General features: G+C 46.8%; 1 long non-coding RNA gene across 1 annotated transcript in view; it reads right to left on the bottom strand.

Moving 5' to 3' along the window:
* Nucleotides 1-20,149, bottom strand: part of LOC134933107 (uncharacterized) — a 168,600-nt gene that overhangs the window by 32,832 nt on the left and 115,619 nt on the right. The window lies entirely within an intron of this gene.

Genomic DNA, 20,149 nt, shown 5'->3' with positions numbered 1-20,149 from the left:
GCTGCTACAGCGCTACAAACCCAAGCCGACGCTATCACCGGTCTGAGTAAGGTACCAGAATGTGTATAAATGGACTTCAAGGTAGTCTCCTGCTTGCGATCAGCAGGATCCCTGAGGGTTGCCGTATCCTGAGATGGCAGCGCTACCTTTTTGGATAAACGTGTCAATGCTTTGTCTACCCTTGGGGAGGATTCCCACTGTATCCTGTATCCTGTCCTTAGTTGGGAAAGGATACGCCATAAGAATCCTTTTGGGAATCTGCAGTTTCTTGTCTGGAGATTCCCAAGCCTTTTCAAATAACTCGTTCAGCTCATGAGATGGGGGAAAGGTTACCTCAGGTTTCTTTTCCTTATACATGCGCACCCTCGTGTCAGGGACAGAGGGGTCATCTGTGATATGCAACACATCCTTTATTGCAATAATCATATATTGAATACTTTTAGCCAATTTTGGCTGTAACTGCATCATCGTAGTCGACACTAGAGTCAGAATCCGTGTCGGTTTTAGTGTCTACCATTTGGGATAGGGGGCGCTTTTGAGACCCAGAAGGTCCCTGCGACATAGTGGCAGGCAGGGCTTGACTCCATGTACACTCCAATTATGTGCCCCCCCCCCCCTTCTTTCAAACCCTCTGTCACCGTGTTCAGCAGGGGAGAGTCCGGGGAGCTTCCTCTCAGCGGTGTGCTGTGGAGAAAATGGCTCGGGGATCTCTTATATATAGTATAGAGCCTATATATATATATATATATATATATATATATATTTCAGCCAGATCGGAGGTTTAATTGCTGCCCAGGGCGGCCCCCCCCTGCGCCCTGCACCCTTACAGTACCTGCCGTGTGTGTGTTGTGTGGGAGCAATGGCGCGCAGCGTTACCTCAGTGAAGATCTGAAGTCTTTTGCCGCCTCTGAAGTCTTCTATCTTCACATACTCACCCGGCTTCTATCTTCCGGCTCTGTGAGGAGGACGGCGGCGCTGCTCCGGGACGAACGGCGAGGGTGAGACCTGCGTTCCGACTCCCTCTGGAGCTAATGGTGTCCAGTAGCCTAAGAAGCAGAGCCTAGCATTTAAGTAGGTCTGCTTCTCTCCCCTCAGTCCCACGATGCAGGGAGCCTGTTGCCAGCAGGCTCCCTGAAAATAAAAAACCTAACTAAAATACTTTCTTTCAGGAAACTCAGGAGAGCTCCCTGTAATGCACCCAGTTTCCTCTGGGCACAGTATCAAACTGAGGTCTGGAGGAGGGGCATAGAGGGAGGAGCCAGTGCACACCCATATCTAAAGTTCTTTTTAGTGCCCATGTCTCCTGCGGAGCCCGTCTTTCCCCATGGTCCTTACGGAGTCCCCAGCATCCTCTAGGACATAAGAGAAATGGGGTTAGCCCATAGAAGTCTATGGCCTATTGTTTAGATCCCTCCCTATCTGCCTGTACAGACATATGCAAAGCTCAACTACTGCACATACACATTAGGGCACAGATTAAATTAGCCCTGAGCTATTAAATGAAGTGTTGTTTCCCTGAGCGCTAAGACCCAGGGGGTGCCCTAATGCAGATTTTTTTTCCGCACAGCCTCAGGAGCTGCAAGGAAAAATCCACATTAAATGTACCCTCTTGGGCTTCTTATGCGAAGTAACCTATAGATTTTGGGCACTTAACCACGCAGGGAAATGGCCTAAATTGGATAGTTCCGGGTGTTAAGCCCAGAGCTTTAGCCGTACAATAGACATGGCAGCTAACTGAATCTGCCCCTAGGCTTGCCGGGTCAGAACCCAGAAGCAAGGTGATAGCGGTAGCTGTTACCTTGCTTTTAACTTCTTACTGGGAAAGGGTTTTCTCAGAAGGATGATAACTGCAAGTGGTAATTTGCATTACCACACTGTGATTATGGGGAATATTTTCACATCATAGCTGCATTAGAAATGCAGGATGTGAAAGTGCTAAATATACCCATAAGGTAAGTGGGGGTGGGAGGGGGAGTAGATGAAGTGAATCTTTAAATGGCAGATAACCTCTATATTTCACACTGACTAAACTCAGAATAACACTGATTTGTTTTGTAACAAAGAGTCACCTTATGTTCACATCTTATTTACATGGAAATACTGTGAATGTTTTATACCTGTGTTTGTGAATGAATTTATCACCTTTCATTTGTAATTTCTCTTCAGACACCACAAAGACTGAAATGCAACAAATGGCAAAACATACCAAATCGCAACCATTCTACTCCAGTCCAATAATAACATACCGCAGCACTGCCTATCACTATTATAGTAGTGCTGCTACCCAACCACTGGGGTTACAATCAGGAGCGGTTCTTGGTGCGGGCAAGCAGTGCCTGCGCCCGGGGCGCTGCGGCCATGGGGCGCGGCCGCAGTCACCCCACAGGCAACGCCGCCTACCCGCACCCCGCTCCACGCTCCCCGGCTGCAGCGGACGCCATGGGCTGTGTGACCTCTAGTGTCTGTGCGGCGCTGCTATGGGAGAGACGTCATGACGTCTCTCCCATAGAGAGGAGTCGTGGGAGGCCAGAGACGGAGCAGCAGCAGCGGCGGTCGGGAAGCAGGAGCGGGGCAGTGGTAAGTGTTTTTTTTTTTTTGTGTGTGTGTGTGTGTTTGACAGAGACAGGCGCACAGCAGCAGAGGGCACAACTACAGGGGGCATAGCAGCAGAGGGCACAACTACAGGGGGCACAGCAGCAGAGGGCACAACTACAGGGGACACAACTACTGGGGGCAAAGCAACAGGGGGCACAACTACTGGGGCAAAGCAACAGGGGTCACAGCAACAGTGGGCACAACTACTGGGGCAAAGCAACAGGGGGCACAACTACTGGGGTAAATCTACTGGGGGCAAAGCAACAGGGGGCACAGCAACAGAGGGCACAACTACTGGGGGCAAAGCAACAAGCGACGGGGCACAACTAATGGGGGCATAGCTACAGGGGACACAGCTACAGGGGGCACAACTAATGGGGGCACAGCTACAGGGGCAAATCAACTGGGGGGGCACAACTACTTGGGGCAAATCTGGGGGCATAACTGTGGCCACACCCCTCCCCTGTGAAGCCACGCCCCTATTTTTGGCGCGCGCATTAACTGTATTGCCGCAGGGGGAGGGGGGGCGCCAGTGGAAAGTTTCGTACTGGGCACCACAAGGTGTAGAACCGGCCCTGGTTACAATGTTTACATGACTGCACTAGATATATCTGTGAAAACAAAGGCCGGGATGTAATGAAGTCCGAGTTCAGTGGCCAAAGACTTTGTACATTTTGATAGTTCAGTTGATAACATAACAATGAGGTCTTTATATCATATTAATAATATAATTTACCTATATAGATCTAGTGTAACTACACACACACACACTCCAATATGTTTTTAGACAATGGGAGGGCACCAAAGAACACAGTGGAGATCCACTCGGACACAGGGAGAACATATATTAAGAAGAGTTACTGACATATTCCGTGTTACCTTAGCTATGAATGATGGTTGCATTGTTCTATATTGTTCAAAGAATCAATACGCAGCAGCACTGGAGTGTAAAACCTTCCAGTCATACTGGTGTGCTGAAGCTATGAGGCCTCGCCAAGCTCACACTACATTATCCTTCCTTTTTTATCCAGTGCTTTTAGGTGTAAATGATTGTTAGACCTCAGACTGTAAAGACGTTAGGTAGGAGTTTCGCTATTATAGAACATATGGTTAACACAATCTAATTTGGCAACATATAGCACTAAAAAAAAGCCTAATAACCATTTTACTTCAGTAACACGCTATTGAAACAGTTTCCGTTGTGGTGGATCACAGCTCAGTCACAGGAGTCACAGGAAATGACGTCAGCAGCTCCAACCTACTGCAGAAATCACAAAATACCTTTAAGTAAAAATACACTGTGTACTAATTAGAGGGACGTGTTACAAAACAACTTACTGATAAAAATCAGATGATTTCATGATATTTGACTCTGATAAAAACAAAAAGGTTATTTATACAGTTTTAGATTACTCTAACCATGAGTGCCAGAAATTATCTTTAATCAGTCCAAATTCTAAATCAAATTAAATAGTTTTCTGACGCAGATGTGATTTCATTGTTTGCTGTCAGTATTTATTATTTTTCACCAATAACAGTATCAATCACCAAATGTTGTTTTGAATCTGACTAATGAAAGAACTAGCGATTCTTTTCTCCGAATATATATATTTGGTGAAATATTACACAAAGAGAATGTAATAATAATAATAATAATAATAATTTTATTTATATAGCGCTCTTTCTCCAATAGGACTCAAGGCGCTTAACAGATACATAGCATAATATAGTACAGAAAATAATAAAGTACATTTTCATAAAATACAGAAGCATGAAGATACTAAAAGGGACATTATGGAAATGCTAGAGTAACCAGAAAAGTCTTGAGTCTACTTTTGAAGGATTCTATAGTTGGGGCCTCTCGCACTGTGCGGGGAAGTGAGTTCCATAGAGTCGGAGCCCATGTAGTTATGTAACCGGCGGTCAGGAGACCGCCGGTCACAATACCGTCACCCACATCCCGCCCCTCCTACTCCAGACAATCAGCATGCCGACTAGCAGGGACTATTCCCACTCATGGGTGTCCACGTGGGTGTCCTCGCCACCAAACCCGCAGCGTGGTGAGCGCAGCAAGCCCACAATGGGACTCGTTGCCGGGATCCTGGCGCTGGGATGTTGATCGCCGGGATCCCGGCTATGCCATGCCTTGTACATGATTGCCCCTCTAAAAAAATGTCAGAGTTTGTCTGGCATCCCACACAACCGCTGAACTCGGACTTCATTACATCCCAGTCTTGATACTACACTACCTAAGCTGACATTACTACTGGACATAATCTTAATATGATTGTATTATATTCTAGACTCATTTAGGATGTTACACTCACTTATGCTAACAAAAAACCTTGTTCTTCAAATGCTGGGTATTATTCTTTATAATATACAGTGTGTATATATATATATATATATATATATATATATATATATACATACATACATACATACATACATATCATACATACATAGCAGCAATGACTGTGACTTTGAAGTTTGACCCACCCTGTTCTTTATGTGACAAACCTATGTATTCTTGCCCAAACAATCTAAGGGAGCAATCCAACTGTTAGCACTGGTTTCAGTTTCCGGAGTTCGGACTGTTTCTTCAGTAACTCACTGCCACTAACATTGTAGATACTCCTTCAGAAAGATATGCCATCATTCTTGTCAATATGGGCTTCTGTGCACCACAAAGATATTCATTTCTCTTCTGTGTCCTACTACTTTGATTTAGAGATCCTAGAACCTGTATATGCGCCATTTACTACATTGTGGACAGAACACCTCACTTTTAAGCATACTTACCTACATTTTATTTCTCCTCTCCGGGAGAAGCCCGGAGAGGAGACGCTGCAGTGTCTTCGGGGGGGCGGGCTGTGACATCACTAAGCCCCGCCCCCACATCGGGAAATGCCGCGATTCGCGGGTCCGCGGGAAGGGGGCGGGGCTAAAATGATGCGATTTGCGTCATTTTAACCCCTTCTCCACCCGACGGACCCGCGAATGCGGGAGGTTATCTCTCCATCCTGCTCGCATCACTAGGGTGCGAGCAGGATGCGGGAGACCTGCCCACTCTTCCGGGGGTGCGGGGGGCTACCCCAAAAAGCGGGAGCCTCCCGCAGCTTCCGGGAGAGTAGGTAAGTATGCTTTAAGTGAGTGCTTAATTGTAATCAATTTTGAATTAACAAATGCAGCTGCCTAACAGTCACTATTACCCCTTTCACACTGCACAAATAACGGTATCGCCATGGGTCAGCGTGCGGTGTGAAAGGGGCCTTGCCGAAATCGCGGGTCGCCTGACCCGGCAATTCAACCCGGGTATAAAGCAGTGTTATACCCGGGTTGAATACCGGGTCAGTGGATGCGTAAACGGGCTCCCGAGACCCGTTTACTAGATAGGGAGAGGCGGCGCGGAGATGAGCTCATCTCCCAGCGCCGCCTCCACCTCCGCCCCCGCCGCCGGCTCCGTCCCCCCGCTGCTATGTCAACCCTCCTGGCTTATTGCCGGGTCGGGGAAGCCAGCAGCAGTTGCCAATGCCGGATCCCACCCGGGAAGGACACGCTTTCAATTCCCGAGTGGGATCCGGCATTGGCAGTAGGAAAGCGGTATATTTAAACCCAGCTGTGTATAACGCACAAGTAGAAGTGTTAAAGCTGTGCATACATTTACACCAGATGGGAGAAGAGGCTTATTTCAGTGTGGCTCAGGAATACAAAGTAGAATAAGCATCAACGGGCTGGGTACAGGATCCCGGTGGGCGGGATTCCCACGGTCAGAATACCGATGCCGGTATCCAGACTGCCAGAATGCCGGCAGGCGGGCGAGCGCAATGAAGCCCCTTGTTGGCACGGTTGCGCTTGCCACAGATTTTATTCCCACTCCATGTTGTGGACACCCAGGAGTGGGAATAGCTGTGGCGGTGCTGCCAGCATTCTGGCGATCGGGATCCCGTCATTGGTATCCTGACCTCTGGGATCCTGACTACATCCCGCATCAACAATTGTATGCTATAATGCTAAGGCTACTACATATACATATTTATTAATAAACAGTTGCACATGTTTATACAGTAGGTTTATGTGACTGCAGAATACAATAGTAATCAGAATTTCTTTAGTCTGTACTGCAATGTGTGCAAGTAAGGAGAGCGGGGGTCCAAAATACCACACAACGCCCCCCAGTACCAGGGCCCACCCGATGTCTCAGTAGTCCTGGTCAGAGGCTTTTGAAATATACCATCTGTGCCTGAGTAGCATATGAAGCAGATTTATGTAAGGCTTACTTACACCCTGATACACTTATATCCCACTTAGTTATAAGCACAAGAAAAGTTATTTAATTTGATTTGATAGTGAAAACTTCATTCAATATTAAGTTAAATATAAATAAAAATCCTCTATAGTACAGTGTATTAAATATTCCTTATCATAGACTAATGAAAATAACATACAGATCATTCGAAAGGGATACATAAGATATCCCGGCAGACAGAATGGTGACTGTCACTATATATCGGCAGCAAGGCAGCGAGTCCCAGCAGACAGGATGGTGACTGTCACTATATACCGGCAGCGAGGCAGCGAGTCCCGGCAGACAGGATGGCGACTGTCACTATATACCGGTGTTAAAGTCGAAAAATATTGTAATGCATATGCCTTGTACTAACCCCATGCACATGCCCGCTGCTCGTGCACTCAGTCCTCCGTGCGTGCACATATCCGCAATTTGCGTAGGATCGCTCCGGCGATCATGCGCGTGATATGGGTATTTACAGCGGAGTTTGTGAGCGTGTAGCGGGTTATTAGAACATCACATATTTAACCCATAAAGCGCACATTTTAGATATAGTTATCATAGACCATGTCAGCGAGTATTGATAGTTTAAACAGTTCATGGACAGAGAGATTCGCCTTTGCATGATAGGAAGGGTCAGATAAAGGTTGGAAGGTGATGTCTAGTATCCAGCTGTAGGGTATTTTGAGGGTAACATTCCGGTGTTAGTTAAAGATCGCTTGTTCCTGCGTATAGTTATGTACAAAAGTAGAATAGGAACATTAACTGTATTTACTGTATTTTATGTATGCGGCGGGAATCCAGAGGATACCACCCACAAGAGCAGTTGGGGAAAGACATCGCCCACCCTTTCAAATCCACCTATGACCTTTGCTGTAATGTAGAGACACATCCCTGTGTCCAATGGACAATGAGATTACAGTGACCATTGTATTGTGTATGCATGTTGTGTATAAAAAGACCATTGATGCCTGGCCGGTCAGAAGACTCTAAACGCTATCTGTATGACCAGCGGAGGACCGAGCCGGGTTGCGCTTGCGAACATTCTCACGTGTGTATATTCTCTGTAGCCATTATTCTGTTTAGATTTACTTGTTAGCCTGTAGTGTATGATTTGTATTGTTTTTACCTTTTGGAATTAATCCACGGAGGCCTTAGAACCCTGTGGTTGCAACTACAAATCAGTGTTGTGTTTTCACTTTCCTGCATGGGCTTTAAAGTAGATTTATCTGTATAAGGTGTATAGCATTGATAAGGTGTACGCACTGCGAGTACTTTGTATCGCTAGCGCTACTTAAGGTTTAAAGGTATTACATCATTGCAGTACTTTGCTGCTAAAGGTTTAAAGTATAAGCATATCATTACATTGTATCATTAACAAGGTTTAAAGGTTATCCATCGTGTGTGCGCTCGCTGTGTGTACTCTGTACACTCAGCGCAGCGTGTGTACGCCAAGTGCGTACCACGTGCAGGACTCTGTACGCAAATAGCATACAAAGTGCGTAGCACGTGCATGGCATGTAGTCTAGCGGCCATAGCGGCTCAACAGTAAAATTGTATTTAGAGGTATAGTTTTGCGGTCTAAGATAATATCAACATTATCACCGGCAGCGAGGCAGCGAGTCCCAGCAGACATGATGGTGACTGTCACTATATACCGGCAGCGAGTCCCGGCAGACAGACTGGCGACTGTCACTATATACTGGCAGTGAGTCCCGGCAGACAGGATGGCGACTGTCACTATATACCGGCAGCGAGGCAGTGAGTCCCGGCAGACAGGATGGCGACTGTCACTATATACCGGCAGCGAGTCCCGGCAGACAGACTGGTGACTGTCACTATATACCGGCAGCGAGTCCCGGCAGACAGACTGGCGACTGTCACTATATACTAGAGATGAGCGCCGGAAATTTTTCGGGTTTTGTGTTTTGGTTTTGGGTTCGGTTCCGCGGCCGTGTTTTGGGTTCGACCGCGTTTTGGCAAAACCTAACCGAATTTTTTTTGTCGGATTCGGGTGTGTTTTGGATTCGGGTGTTTTTTTCCAAAAAACCTAAAAAACAGCTTAAATCATAGAATTTGGGGGTCATTTTGATCCCAAAGTATTATTAACCTCAAAAACCATCATTTCCACTCATTTTCAGTCTATTCTGAATACCTCACACCTCACAATATTATTTTTAGTCCTAAAATTTGCACCGAGGTCGCTGGATGACTAAGCTAAGCGACCCTAGTGGCCGACACAAACACCTGGCCCATCTAGGAGTGGCACTGCAGTGTCACGCAGGATGTCCCTTCCAAAAAACCCTCCCCAAACAGCACATGACGCAAAGAAAAAAAGAGGCGCAATGAGGTAGCTGTGTGAGTAAGATAAGCGACCCTAGTGGCCGACACAAACACCGGGCCCATCTAGGAGTGGCACTGCAGTGTCACGCAGGATGTCCCTTCCAAAAAACCCTCCCCAAACAGCACATGACGCAAAGAAAAAAAGAGGCGCAATGAGGTAGCTGTGTGAGTAAGATAAGCGACCCTAGTGGCCGACACAAACACCGGGCCCATCTAGGAGTGGCACTGCAGTGTCACGCAGGATGTCCCTTCCAAAAAACCCTCCCCAAACAGCACATGACGCAAAGAAAAAAAGAGGCACAATGAGGTAGCTGTGTGAGTAAGATAAGCGACCCTAGTGGCCGACACAAACACCGGGCCCATCTAGGAGTGACACTGCAGTGTCACGCAGGATGTCCCTTCCAAAAAACCCTCCCCAAACAGCACATGACGCAAAGAAAAAAAGAGGCGCAATGAGGTAGCTGTGTGAGTAAGATAAGCGACCCTAGTGGCCGACACAAACACCGGGCCCATCTAGGAGTGGCACTGCAGTGTCACGCAGGATGTCCCTTCCAAAAAACCCTCCCCAAACAGCACATGACGCAAAGAAAAAAAGAGGCGCAATGAGGTAGCTGTGTGAGTAAGATAAGCGACCCTAGTGGCCGACACAAACACCGGGCCCATCTAGGAGTGGCACTGCAGTGTCACGCAGGATGTCCCTTCCAAAAAACCCTCCCCAAACAGCACATGACGCAAAGAAAAAAAGAGGCGCAATGAGGTAGCTGTGTGAGTAAGATAAGCGACCCTAGTGGCCGACACAAACACCGGGCCCATCTAGGAGTGGCACTGCAGTGTCACGCAGGATGTCCCTTCCAAAAAACCCTCCCCAAACAGCACATGACGCAAAGAAAAAAAGAGGCGCAATGAGGTAGCTGTGTGAGTAAGATAAGCGACCCTAGTGGCCGACACAAACACCGGGCCCATCTAGGAGTGGCACTGCAGTGTCACGCAGGATGGCCCTTCCAAAAAACACTCCCCAAACAGCACATGACGCAAAGAAAAATTAAAGAAAAAAGAGGTGCAAGATGGAATTGTCCTTGGGCCCTCCCACCCACCCTTATGTTGTATAAACAAAACAGGACATGCACACTTTAACCAACCCATCATTTCAGTGACAGGGTCTGCCACACGACTGTGACTGATATGACGGGTTGGTTTGGACCCCCACCAAAAAAGAAGCAATTAATCTCTCCTTGCACAAACTGGCTCTACAGAGGCAAGATGTCCACCTCATCATCATCCTCCGATATATCACCGTGTACATCCCCCTCCTCACAGATTATCAATTCGTCCCCACTGGAATCCACCATCTCAGCTCCCTGTGTACTTTGTGGAGGCAATTGCTGCTGGTCAATGTCTCCGCGGAGGAATTGATTATAATTCATTTTAATGAACATCATCTTCTCCACATTTTCTGGATGTAACCTCGTACGCCGATTGCTGACAAGGTGAGCGGCGGCACTAAACACTCTTTCGGAGTACACACTTGTGGGAGGGCAACTTAGGTAGAATAAAGCCAGTTTGTGCAAGGGCCTCCAAATTGCCTCTTTTTCCTGCCAGTATAAGTACGGACTGTGTGACGTGCCTACTTGGATGCGGTCACTCATATAATCCTCCACCATTCTTTCAATGTTGAGAGAATCATATGCAGTGACAGTAGACGACATGTCCGTAATCGTTGTCAGGTCCTTCAGTCCGGACCAGATGTCAGCATCAGCAGTCGCTCCAGACTGCCCTGCATCACCGCCAGCGGGTGGGCTCGGAATTCTGAGCCTTTTCCTCGCACCCCCAGTTGCGGGAGAATGTGAAGGAGGAGATGTTGACAGGTCGCGTTCCGCTTGACTTGACAATTTTCTCACCAGCAGGTCTTTCAACCCCAGCAGACTTGTGTCTGCCGGAAAGAGAGATCCAAGGTAGGCTTTAAATCTAGGATCGAGCACGGTGGCCAAAATGTAGTGCTCTGATTTCAACAGATTGACCACCCGTGAATCCTTGTTAAGCGAATTAAGGGCTCCATCCACAAGTCCCACATGCCTAGCGGAATCGCTCCGTGTTAGCTCCTCCTTCAATGTCTCCAGCTTCTTCTGCAAAAGCCTGATGAGGGGAATGACCTGACTCAGGCTGGCAGTGTCTGAACTGACTTCACGTGTGGCAAGTTCAAAGGGCATCAGAACCTTGCACAACGTTGAAATCATTCTCCACTGCGCTTGAGACAGGTGCATTCCACCTCCTATATCGTGCTCAATTGTATAGGCTTGAATGGCCTTTTGCTGCTCCTCCAACCTCTGAAGCATATAGAGGGTTGAATTCCACCTCGTTACCACTTCTTGCTTCAGATGATGGCAGGGCAGGTTCAGTAGTTTTTGGTGGTGCTCCAGTCTTCTGTACGTGGTGCCTGTACGCCGAAAGTGTCCCGCAATACTTCTGGCCACCGACAGCATCTCTTGCACGCCCCTGTCGTTTTTTTAAAAATTCTGCACCACCAAATTCAATGTATGTGCAAAACATGGGACGTGCTGGAATTTGCCCATATTTAATGCACACACAATATTGCTGGCGTTGTCCGATGCCACAAATCCACAGGAGAGTCCAATTGGGGTAAGCCATTCCGCGATGATCTTCCTCAGTTGCCGTAAGAGGTTTTCAGCTGTGTGCGTATTCTGGAAATCGGTGATACAAAGCGTAGCCTGCCTAGGAAAGAGTTGGCGTTTGCGAGATGCTGCTACTGGTGCCGCCGCTGCTGTTCTTGCGGCGGGAGTCCATACATCTACCCAGTGGGCTGTCACAGTCATATAGTCCTGACCCTGCCCTGCTCCACTTGTCCACATGTCCGTGGTTAAGTGGACATTGGGTACAACTGCATTTTTTAGGACACTGGTGAGTCTTTTTCTGACGTCCGTGTACATTCTCGGTATCGCCTGCCTAGAGAAGTGGAACCTAGATGGTATTTGGTAACGGGGGCACACTGCCTCAATAAATTGTCTAGTTCCCTGTGAACTAACGGCGGATACCGGACGCACGTCTAACACCAACATAGTTGTCAAGGCCTCAGTTATCCGCTTTGCAGCAGGATGACTGCTGTGATATTTCATCTTCCTCGCAAAGGACTGTTGGACAGTCAATTGCTTACTGGAAGTAGTACAAGTGGGCTTACGACTTCCCCTCTGGGATGACCATCGACTCCCAGCAGCAACAACAGCAGCGCCAGCAGCAGTAGGCGTTACACGCAAGGATGCATCGGAGGAATCCCAGGCAGGAGAGGAATCGTCAGAATTGCCAGTGACATGGCCTGCAGGACTATTGGCATTCCTGGGGAAGGAGGAAATTGACACTGAGGGAGTTGGTGGGGTGGTTTGCGTGAGCTTGGTTACAAGAGGAAGGGATTTACTGGTCAGTGGACTGCTTCCGCTGTCGCCCAAAGTTTTTGAACTTGTCACTGACTTATTATGAATGCGCTGCAGGTGACGTATAAGGGAGGATGTTCCGAGGTGGTTAACGTCCTTTCCCCTACTTATTACAGCTTGACAAAGGCAACACACGGCTTGACACCTGTTGTCCGCATTTCTGTTGAAATACTTCCACACCGAAGAGCTGATTTTTTTGGTATTTTCTCCAGGCATGTCAACGGCCATATTCCTCCCACGGACAACAGGTGTCTCCCCGGGTGCCTGACTTAAACAAACCACCTCACCATCAGAATCCTCCTGGTCAATTTCCTCCCCAGCGCCAGCAACACCCATATCCTCCTCATCCTGGTGTACTTCATCACTGACATCTTCAATCTGACTATCAGGAACTGGACTGCGGGTGCTCCTTCCAGCACTTGCAGGGGGCGTGCAAATGGTGGAAGGCGCATGCTCTTCACGTCCAGTGTTGGGAAGGTCAGGCATCGCAACCGACACAATTGGACTCTCCTTGTGGATTTGGGATTTCGAAGAACGCACAGTTCTTTGCGGTGCTACTGCTTTTGCCAGCTTGAGTCTTTTCATTTTTCTAGCGAGAGGCTGAGTGCTTCCATCCTCATGTGAAGCTGAACCACTAGCCATGAACATAGGCCAGGGCCTCAGCCGTTCCTTGCCACTCCGTGTGGTAAATGGCATATTGGCAAGTTTACGCTTCTCCTCCGACAATTTTATTTTAGGTTTTGGAGTCCTTTTTTTACTGATATTTGGTGTTTTGGATTTGACAAGCTCTGTACTATGACATTGGGCATCGGCCTTGGCAGACGACGTTGCTGGCATTTCATCGTCTCGGCCATGACTAGTGGCAGCAGCTTCAGCACGAGGTGGAAGTGGATCTTGATCTTTCCCTAATTTTGGAACCTCAACATTTTTGTTCTCCATATTTTAATAGGCACAACTAAAAGGCACCTCAGGTAAACAATGGAGATGAATGGATACTTGTATACAATTATGGATGGACTGCCGAGTGCCGACACAGAGGTAGCTACAGCCGTGGACTACCGTACTGTGTCTGCTGCTAATATAGACTGGATGATAATAAGATGTAGTATGTATAAAGAAGAAAGAAAAAAAAAACACGGGTAGGTGGTATACAATTATGGATGGACTGCCGAGTGCCGACACAGAGGTAGCTACAGTCGTGGACTACCGTACTGTGTCTGCTGCTAATATAGACTGGTTGATAATGAGATGTAGTATGTATAAAGAAGAAAGAAAAAAAAACCACGGTTAGGTGGTATACAATTATGGATGGACTGCCGAGTGCCGACACAGAGGTAGCTACAGCCGTGGACTACCGTACTGTGTCTGCTGCTAATATAGACTGGATGATAATGAGATGTAGTATGTATAAAGAAGAAAGAAAAAAAAAACCACGGGTAGGTGGTATACAATTATGGATGGACTGCCGAGTGCCGACACAGAGGTAGCTACAGCCGTGGACTACCGTACTGTGTCTGCTGCTAATATAGACTGGTTGATAATGAGATGTAGTATGTATAAAGAAGAAAGAAAAAAAAACCACGGGTAGGTGGTATACAATTATGGATGGACTGCCGAGTGCCGACACAGAGGTAGCTACAGCCGTGGACTACCGTACTGTGTCTGCTGCTAATATAGACTGGTTGATAATGAGATGTAGTATGTATAAAGAAGAAAGAAAAAAAAACCACGGGTAGGTGATATACAATTATGGATGGACTGCCGAGTGCCGACACAGAGGTAGCTACAGCCGTGGACTACCGTACTGTGTCTGCTGCTAATATAGACTGGATGATAATGAGATGTAGTATGTATAAAGAAGAAAGAAAAAAAAAACCACGGGTAGGTGATATACAATTATGGATGGACTGCCGAGTGCCGACACAGAGGTAGCTACAGCCGTGGACTACCGTACTGTGTCTGCTGCTAATATAGACTGGATGATAATGAGATGTAGTATGTATAAAGAAGAAAGAAAAAAAACCACGGGTAGGTGGTATACAATTATGGATGGACTGCCGAGTGCCGACACAGAGGTAGCTACAGCCGTGGACTACCGTACTGTGTCTGCTGCTAATATAGACTGGATGATAATGAGATGTAGTATGTATAAAGAAGAAAGAAAAAAAAACCACGGGTAGGTGGTATACAATTATGGATGGACTGCCGAGTGCCGACACAGAGGTAGCTACAGCCGTGGACTACCGTACTGTGTCTGCTGCTAATATAGACTGGTTGATAATGAGATGTAGTATGTATAAAGAAGAAAGAAAAAAAAAACCACGGGTAGGTGGTATACAATTATGGATGGACTGCCGAGTGCCGACACAGAGGTAGCTACAGCCGTGGACTACCGTACTGTGTCTGCTGCTAATATAGACTGGATGATAATGAGATGTAGTATGTATAAAGAAGAAAGAAAAAAAAACCACGGGTAGGTGGTGGTATACAATTATGGATGGACTGCCGAGTGCCGACACAGAGATAGCTACAGCCGTGGAATACCGTACTGTACTGTGTCTGCTGCTAATATAGACTGGATGATAATGAGATGTAGTATGTATAAAGAAGAAAGAAAAAAAAAACCAGGGGTAGGTGGTATACAATTATGGATGGACTGCCGAGTGCCGACACAGAGGTAGCTACAGCCGTGGACTACCGTACTGTGTCTGCTGCTAATATAGACTGGATGATAATGAGATGTAGTATGTATAAAGAAGAAAGAAAAAAAAACCACGGGTAGGTGGTATACAATTATGGATGGACTGCCGAGTGCCGACACAGAGATAGCTACAGCCGTGGACTACCGTACTGTACTGTGTCTGCTGCTAATATAGACTGGATGATAATGAGATGTAGTATGTATAAAGAAGAAAGAAAAAAAAAACCACGGGTAGGTGGTATACAATTATGGATGGACTGCCGAGTGCCGACACAGAGGTAGCTACAGCCGTGAACTACCGTACTGTGTCTGCTGCTAGTATAGACTGGATGATAAATAATGATATAAAAAATATATATATATCACTACTGCAGCCGGACAGGTATATATTATATAATGACGGACCTGCTGGACACTGTCTGTCAGCAGAATGAGTTTTTTATAGAATAAAAAAACACCACACAAGTCACACGACGAGTGTTTAACTTTTTCAGGCAGACAATCACAATATACTGGTGGTCAGTGTGGTCAGGTCACTGGTCAGTCACACTGGCAGTGGCACTCTGGCAGCAAAAGTGTGCACTGTTTAATATGTACTCCTGGCTCCTGCTATAACCTATAACTGCTCCCCAGTCTCCCCCACAATTAAGCTGTGTGAGCACAGTCAGATATTATACATAGATGATGCAGCACACTGGGCTGAGCACAGATATGGTATGTGACTGAGTCACTGTGTATCGTTTTTTTCAGGCAGAGAACGGATTATATTAAATAATAATAAAACTGCACTGGTGGTCTCACTGGTCAGTCACTAGTATAACTAACTAACTACTATCAGCAAAATTCTGCACTCTCTGAGTACTCCTCCTAAGCTCCAGTAAATGAAGTGTCTCACTCTCACTCTCCTATCTATTTCTAAACGGAGAGGACGCCAGCCACGTCCTCTCCCTATCAATCTCAATGCACGTGTGAAAATGGCGGCGATGCGCGGCTCCTTATATAGAATCCGAGTCTCGCGATAGAATCCGAGCCACGCGAGAATCCGACAGCGTGATGATGACGTTCGGGCGCGCTCGGGTTAACCGAGCAAGGCGGGAAGATCCGAGTCGCTCGGACCCGTGTAAAAAAACATGAAGTTCGGGCGGGTTCGGATTCAGAGGAGCCGAACCCGCTCATCTCTACTATATACTGGCAGTGAGTCCCGGCAGACAGGATGGCAACTGTCACTATATACCGGCAGTGAGTCCCGGCAGACAGGATGGCGACTGTCACTATATACCGGCAGCAAGTCCTGGCAGACAGGATGGCGACTGTCACTATATACCGGCAGCGAGGCAGTGAGTCCCGGCAGACAGGATGGTGACTGTCACTATATACCGCCAGCGAGTCCCAGCAGACAGGATGGCGACTGTCACCAGAGGCAGAACTCTGGGAGGCAACGGAGTCATCTGCCGCTGGGCTCCTGCTCTGAAGGGGGCTCCTCTCCTCCCATTCTGTGACACCATTGAATTAAGTTAATTGATAGCTGTCGCTGTCTTTTCAGTGGCCGACATCCTCACTGGTCCCTGTACCTTACAAGTCACACCCTCTTTATTATACTGAATATACACATTTTACAAGTATCCCACCCAGGATTAGAAACCACAACCTATTACACTGGAAGCAGACACCTTACTGATGAAGCTGTTTGCTCCTGCATAGGAAATATGAGAATTTTAACTATATGAAGATTCTTCTCTGACAATTACACGTAACTTTATATAGTTAGCATTCTCATGCTTCCTCTACAGGAGCAAATAGCTCCATCAGTAAAGTGTCTGCTGTTAGTGTAACAGGTCATGGGTTCTAATCCTGGGTATGACTGCTAAGAAATGTGTGATTTAAAATAAAAGACAATTACATGTATAAATACAGTATATAAAAAATGTTCAGAACACTCCACACACACACACATATATATACATATACACGCACACATACATACATACATATATTTATCTTAATATAGGAAATAGGGGGGCACCAATATTTATCTTGCCTCCGGGCAACTGTGACGAACGTACGCCACTGACTGTCACTATATATCGGCAGCGAGGCAGCCTGAGTTGGCAATTATGTACACACATGTACACATGTCCTTACTGTACTCGGACTGTTTGTACGACCCTTCCCTCTTCTTTCTCATACGCTATTTTTATGTGCATACGCAGTTTAGTTTTGTGTATTTTATGCAGGCTGCCTACCCTCCCGCATTCAGCGGGAGGCTCCCGATTTTTAACTGACCCTCCCGCTGCCCCTCAAACATTGCCAGCCCTCCCGGTTTTTAACAGTTCCTCCTTGCAAATCCGGACTGCGCATGCGCGAGTCCGGAAATGCGGGGGGCGGGACTTACACTGGAACAGTCACTTGCGGTGGGCCACAGCTGGGTTGAGAGTAGAGGTGGCGTCAGACTTTCTGAGACCCGGGAGGTGTCTGTGCAGCAGCAGCGTGGGAATAATGTGCAGAGTAGCCACCCGTACAGTGAAGCCCATAACCTGGCAGCCAGGGCTCTGCTTCTTCACTCTGGCTGGCCCTGCCCACCACACTCACAGTGGGCTGTGTGTATCAGCCCGGCCTTTCTGCTCCTGCTGCTCCTGGAAGTGGCTTCCCTGGGCTGCATACTGTCGCAGGGCCGGCTCCCTGCTCTTTACAGGAGGGAGCAACAAACCAGGTGGGTGCTGTATATACTGGGGGGTTATATGGGGGAAGGGGAGGTGTAATATGTAGTGTGCTACTGGGTGTAATATGGGGAGGGGGGCTGTGTAATATGCAGTGTACTGCTGGGTGTAATATGGGGGGCTGTGTAATATGCAGTGTACTGCTGGGTGTAATATGGGGGGCTGTGTAATATGCAGTGTACTGCTGGGTGTAATATGGGGGGCTGTGTAAAATGTAGTGTAATGTGCACTGGGTGTAATATGGGTGAGGCTGTGTAATATGCTATTTGGTGTAATATGGGGTTCTGTGTAATGTGCTACTGGGTGTAATATGGAGGAGGCAGTGTAATATGGGGGAGGCAGTGTAATATGGGGGGTCTGTGTAATATGCTACTGGGTGTAATATGGAGGAGGCAGTGTAATATGGGGGGGCTGTGTAATATGCTACTGGGTGTAATATGGAGGAGGCAGTGTAATATGGGTGTCTGTGTAATATGCTACTGGGTGCAATATGGAGGAGGCAGTGTAATATGGGGGGGCTGTGTAATATACTACTGGGTGTAATATGGAGGAGGCAGTGTAATATGGGGGTCTGTGTAATATGCTACTGGGGGGGCTGTGTAAAATGTAATGTGCTATTGGGTGTAATATGGGGGAGCTGTGTATGCTGTGCATAATGCAATATAATATGGTACTGGGTGTAATATGCGGAGGGGGCTGTGTATAATGTAGTGTAAAGTGCAACTGGATGTAATATGGGGGGGTCTATGTAAAATGAAATGCAATGTGCTATTGGGTGTAATATGGGAGGGTATATGCTGTGCATAATGCAATGTAATAGGTACTGGGTGGAATACGAGTGGAGGGGGGCTGTGTAAAAGGTAATGTAATGTAGTACTGGGTGTAATATGGGGGAGGCTGTGTATAATGTCATGTGATATGGTGCTGTGTATACTGGGTGCAATATGAGGGATGTGGGCTGTGCATAATGTAATATATTATGGTGCTGTGTGCAGGGCCGTAACTACCCCCGTATGCATTGTTGTTGACAGCTGCAGCGCTGTCTGAGGTGTATTTACAGCAGGCAGCGGTGCTGCTGAAGACGTGGAGCGGTGGGTCCCGGAGCAGCTCACAGAAGAGGGTGATACGTGGAGCTGCGGGTCATGCTGAAGCGCTAATGTCTACCATGGTGTAAGTGCTGCTATTAGTACTATAGTTTTCACCTGCCATTGCAGGACACACCCCTAAGTGGCAATAAATATGCCCTTAGGTGGACCTAAACACTCCCTTTGGGCGGAGCATGACAGACCCCCTCAACGGAAAGTGTGGCGTATTTTGCTGTCCCTTGGAATCTCCCTGAAACTAGTTTTCAAAAGTAGGCAAGTATGATTTTATGTTTGGCAAAAGCTCCATTGAGCTGTAATAATACTGCTTGTGTAGTTTGTCATTTTTATCTATCTGTCTTTCCCTGATTCTGGGTAATAAAAGCTGGACTACACATTATTTATTTGCTATATGCTAAACACCACCTTACAGATGGATAGGTCAGAATGAGTTGCTTAATATTTTCTAATCCTTATTCAACAGCAGGTGGCTTTAAAAGTCGTTCTCTTCCGGGCCATGACGTGTTCACTTAGTACAGATAATACGAAAGTTTTCAGGCAGAACAACGGTCACATGATTGTGACACTTCTAGGAGAGGCTGTGAGATTCATGTGACGTGTCAGAGTGACTCAGAAGGTGCATTGTGTGTGTATGTGTGTGTGTTTATGTGTGTCATATTACATATGTGAGTAAGAGAGACAGGACAGAAGGAAACAAATACTGTATAGGTCGTATATACATGCTGTAACTATTATAATGTATCCAAGGGAAGAACATTACCATCTTCTGTACTTATTTACCATACAAATACACATATATATATATATATATATATATAAACATAGACTTTGCTACACTGCTGAACTACAATAGAAATGTTTGTTATGTCAGATGCATTATTAGATTAAACAAAACAGTGATTCATTGCACTACATGATTACACTCATTAGATAATTAGATACTGTATGTGGTGGGG

Source organism: Pseudophryne corroboree, chromosome 6, assembly GCF_028390025.1.
Source record: "Pseudophryne corroboree isolate aPseCor3 chromosome 6, aPseCor3.hap2, whole genome shotgun sequence".
Classification (NCBI taxonomy): Eukaryota; Metazoa; Chordata; class Amphibia; order Anura; family Myobatrachidae; genus Pseudophryne; species Pseudophryne corroboree.
Note: the sequence above shows the minus strand (reverse complement) of the source record. Positions and strands in the feature narration are given on the sequence as shown.